This window comes from Schistocerca piceifrons, unplaced genomic scaffold (assembly GCF_021461385.2).
Source record: "Schistocerca piceifrons isolate TAMUIC-IGC-003096 unplaced genomic scaffold, iqSchPice1.1 HiC_scaffold_1265, whole genome shotgun sequence".
Taxonomy (NCBI): Eukaryota; Metazoa; Arthropoda; class Insecta; order Orthoptera; family Acrididae; genus Schistocerca; species Schistocerca piceifrons.
Window position 1 is genome coordinate 30,001 of NW_025727086.1, and position 5,000 is coordinate 35,000.

Here is a 5,000-nt window from a genome sequence, read left to right on the forward strand (position 1 = left end):
TAGAAGCCGCCTGTCCCTCTAAGAAGAAAAGTAATCGCTGACAGCACGAAGGATGTCACGCGACTAGTTAGCAGGCTAGAGTCTCGTTCGTTATCGGAATTAACCAGACAAATCGCTCCACCAACTAAGAACGGCCATGCACCACCACCCACCGAATCAAGAAAGAGCTATCAATCTGTCAATCCTTCCGGTGTCCGGGCCTGGTGAGGTTTCCCGTGTTGAGTCAAATTAAGCCGCAGGCTCCACTCCTGGTGGTGCCCTTCCGTCAATTCCTTTAAGTTTCAGCTTTGCAACCATACTTCCCCCGGAACCCAAAAGCTTTGGTTTCCCGGAGGCTGCCCGCCGAGTCATCGGAGGAACTGCGGCGGATCGCTGGCTGGCATCGTTTATGGTTAGAACTAGGGCGGTATCTGATCGCCTTCGAACCTCTAACTTTCGTTCTTGATTAATGAAAACATACTTGGCAAATGCTTTCGCTTCTGTTCGTCTTGCGACGATCCAAGAATTTCACCTCTAACGTCGCAATACGAATGCCCCCGCCTGTCCCTATTAATCATTACCTCGGGTTCCGAAAACCAACAAAATAGAACCGAGGTCCTATTCCATTATTCCATGCACACAGTATTCAGGCGGGCTTGCCTGCTTTAAGCACTCTAATTTGTTCAAAGTAAACGTGCCGGCCCACCGAGACACTCAATAAAGAGCACCCTGGTAGGATTTCAACGGGGTCCGCCTCGGGACGCACGAGCACGCACGAGGCGGTCGCACGCCTTCGGCTCGCCCCACCGGCAGGACGTCCCACGATACATGCCAGTTAAACACCGACGGGCGGTGAACCAACAGCGTGGGACACAAATCCAACTACGAGCTTTTTAACCGCAACAACTTTAATATACGCTATTGGAGCTGGAATTACCGCGGCTGCTGGCACCAGACTTGCCCTCCAATAGATACTCGTTAAAGGATTTAAAGTGTACTCATTCCGATTACGGGGCCTCGGATGAGTCCCGTATCGTTATTTTTCGTCACTACCTCCCCGTGCCGGGAGTGGGTAATTTGCGCGCCTGCTGCCTTCCTTGGATGTGGTAGCCGTTTCTCAGGCTCCCTCTCCGGAATCGAACCCTGATTCCCCGTTACCCGTTACAACCATGGTAGGCGCAGAACCTACCATCGACAGTTGATAAGGCAGACATTTGAAAGATGCGTCGCCGGTACGAGGACCGTGCGATCAGCCCAAAGTTATTCAGAGTCACCAAGGCAAACGGACCGGACGAGCCGACCGATTGGTTTTGATCTAATAAAAGCGTCCCTTCCATCTCTGGTCGGGACTCTGTTTGCATGTATTAGCTCTAGAATTACCACAGTTATCCAAGTAACGTGGGTACGATCTAAGGAACCATAACTGATTTAATGAGCCATTCGCGGTTTCACCTTAATGCGGCTTGTACTGAGACATGCATGGCTTAATCTTTGAGACAAGCATATGACTACTGGCAGGATCAACCAGGGAGCTGCGCCAACTAGAGCTGAGCAGCCGGCCGCCCGGGAGTGTGTCCCGGGGGCCCGCGCGAACACGCAAGCGTCCGCTCAATCATTCTGCAAACAGGAGGAGGCTGAGCTCCCCTGCACAATACACCTCGAAACCCTCTCAGGTCCCGGCGGCGCGCAGCGCCGTCCCAAGTACTTGGTCGGGTTCGAGAGAGGCGCAATCGCCCGGAGTTAGGCGAGTAGACGCTTTCGGTGTGCGACCACCCGTGCTCCCAACTGAGCTTGCCGCTGCCGACAGAGGCCCGGGAGCGTGCTGTCGTGGCATTGCCGGCGGGAGACAACACGCGCCACCTACGGTGACCGGCAGCTCCAACGCCAGCGCCACAGAAGGACAAAAGCCCCACTTGGGTGCCGAAGCGAACTCTCCCAGCACAGCGCACGCGCCAACACATCCGCACAGCTGCGATACAAACCACCAGCGAGAACCGCTGGGGCGACCGAGCAGCAGACGGCGTCGCGGCGCCGAGCGCCGGGCGGCGGCGCATCCTCAACGCACACAGTCCTCAATCGGACCAGCACACTGAAGATGTCCACCGCGCTTCGCACCGGGCCCGCGAGGACCTACTTTGGCCGCACGGCGCCGCGCGCAGGGTGCGCCGGCGCGCAGCTGCGACGCCTGCCGCGTCCGTCGGCCGGCGCGCCTGCCACTGGCCGCCCCCACCAGCCGGCTGTAGCGCGTGCGCCCACGCACCGCGCGGCCAGCACGCCGGGAGGCGCCCCCTCACCGGCCGGGGACGGTCCCACCCAGCCACCACCGCGTATCGCTTCACACCCAGATGCCGTTCAGTTTCATCGGCATGGTGGGTATCGCTGGAACAACCGGTTAGTACCTCAACCTATCGTCGCCATCACCGATTCACCCCTAGCGAGAACAACCGCACCACAACGGGTTACCATTTCTTCATTTGCGTAACTTCACCAGAAAACGTAGGCGTCCATCGCCATTAGCAACTTCAACGATTATTGCATGCCTGTGTCAGGTGTCACGCCACACTACGTCTGCCCACATACACGCAACAAAATGTGCACGCCTAGACAATACGTGGAAGGTGGCCCCCGTACGTATGCGATGTCCATTGCTCGAACGACTGTCAACCGGCCTCTGTAGCATGTCGCAGATATGGAACGCGGTGCACCATGCTATCACGGTGTTTGAGGAGAGACGACTAGGTCCGAATACATCAACACACAGCTCATGCTGATCGCCATCCACGGCGTCCGTTCCTCCCACACGTCTCTATGGCGTACCACACTGCAATCCAGCTCTCATAGGGAGACGACACGTAGCTGCGTGCACAATATTTGCACTGTATGGTCCGCCGTTTTTGGGCGCAGTCGTTGTACGGTCACACATGTGCCACGATGTATCATTCAGTACATAAGGACGAATGTGCAGTACAGATTGTGGTTCACGCGTACGACATCAGCGGACAGTTGACACAGGCCGCACCACAACGTAGCCTGCGTACGTCGCATGCGAAGGGCATTGAACATGCAAACTTGTCACCAACCAGCTTGCGAAGGCAGGGGGCAAGGTGGGGACGTGGGGACGTGGGGAGGGGTGGGGGGGGGGGGGGGCGGCATGTACGTCCTGCTGCCATCCACATTACAGTGTACAGCAGGAGCATGTGGAAAGTCAGCAAGACTTGCAAGGTGTTTAACATGAAGCGATACACAGGGGAGCGGGCAGTGCGAGTAGCGAACTATATTGCGAGGGTTGCGGGTGGGCAACACTACACTAATTGAACGAGTCGTATAACAATTACAGAGCAGGTTTAGGCGACAACGTGGGTTACGTTAGCGGACAACGTGGGTTACGTTAGCGGACAACGTGGGTTACGTTAAGGCACAACATGGGTTACGTTAAGGCACAACATGGGTTACGTTAAGGCACAACATGGGTTACGTTAGGGCACAACATGGGTTAGGTTAGGGGACAACATGGGTTAGGTTAGGGGACAACATGGGTTAGGTTAGGGGACAACATGGGTTAGGTTAGGGCACAACATGGGTTAGGTTAGGGCACAACATGGGTTAGGTTAGGGCACAACATGGGTTAGGTTAGGGCACAACATGGGTTAGGTTAAGGCACAACATGGGTTAGGTTAAGGCACAACATGGGTTAGGTTAAGGCACAACATGGGTTAGGTTAAGGCACAACATGGGTTAGGTTAAGGTACAACATGGGTTAGGTTAAGGTACAACATGGGTTAGGTTAAGGTACAACATGGGTTAGGTTAAGGTACAACATGGGTTAGGTTAAGGTACAACATGGGTTAGGTTAAGGTACAACATGGGTTAGGTTAAGGTACAACATGGGTTAGGTTAAGGTACAACATGGGTTAGGTTAAGGTACAACATGGGTTAGGTTAAGGTACAACATAGGTTAGGTTAAGGTACAACATAGGTTAGGTTAAGGTACAACATAGGTTAGGTTAAGGTACAACATAGGTTAGGTTAAGGTACAACATAGGTTAGGTTAAGGTACAACATAGGTTAGGTTAAGGTACAACATAGGTTAGGTTAAGGTACAACATAGGTTAGGTTAAGGTACAACATAGGTTAGGTTAAGGTACAACATAGGTTAGGTTAAGGTACAACATAGGTTAGGTTAGGTTAGGTTACACGTTGTTGTAAGGAAAGGTGTAGGGGGGGGGGGCGGGGGGGCGGCAGGTTCCTTGATAGTGATTATAGTAAGTGAATGCTTGTGACATGATCAGATTTGTCACGTCAGGATGCACCTTTGGCTTATTAGAGGCGGCGCTCCAATTCTATGCTTGTGTGAGACCTGTGTCTTTGACTCATGTCATTGTTTGTGCGCTGTGACAGGAGGTACTATTGTGATGTTGGGTGCACCGTTGTATAGGACATGTGTGGGTGTTGGTGCCTGGTCTGCGCAATGGTGGATGTCGAAAGGCTGGGATATTGTATTTTCCGCATGGACCTCCTGGTCTGGTTGTGATAGTGTGGATTGTGTAATGTGGCGGAGAAGATGCACTGGATGTTGTTCCATGCTGGTGCTTACATATTGTATGTGCGCCCGTTAGAAGCAGAGAGTGGTGCGTGATCAGAGTGTCTGGCTGACGTGTGGTTCCCATTGTGGGCAGACTCTTTCAGCATGTATACGGACAGTTGTGTATATTTGCTGTAGTTTGATGGCTCTGCATTGATTACTAATCAGCGCCGTGTGTACGGGTAATCTGGTTCCAGTCCAAAATGTTCCATCTGTGTACATTAGTGACAAAGACTCTCCCCATGCAGTGGGGCTCGGTCTGTTATAGCTCTTCCGCGTAATATATTTGCCCCACGTTTTTGCGACTGCGAGTGCGAGTGCAACGCGCATGGGGACCGACATGCTGATGGCTCGGTATCGGACGCCGTACAGTGAGCAACGCGATCGCGTCTCTCGCTCGTAAGTGGTACAGGTCGCGGCTCATGTATAGGGACAGCGG

At 53.4% G+C, this 5,000-nt stretch overlaps 1 non-coding gene across 1 annotated transcript in view; it reads right to left on the minus strand.

Moving 5' to 3' along the window:
* LOC124731008 overlaps positions 1-1,510 on the minus strand; it is a 1,909-nt gene extending 399 nt beyond the window's left edge. Inside the window, exon 1 of the ribosomal RNA XR_007008131.1 lies at positions 1-1,510. This exon is cut by the window's left edge and continues 399 nt beyond it. This is a non-coding gene — a ribosomal RNA (small subunit ribosomal RNA).
* Between the last annotated feature and the right edge of the window lie 3,490 nt (positions 1,511-5,000).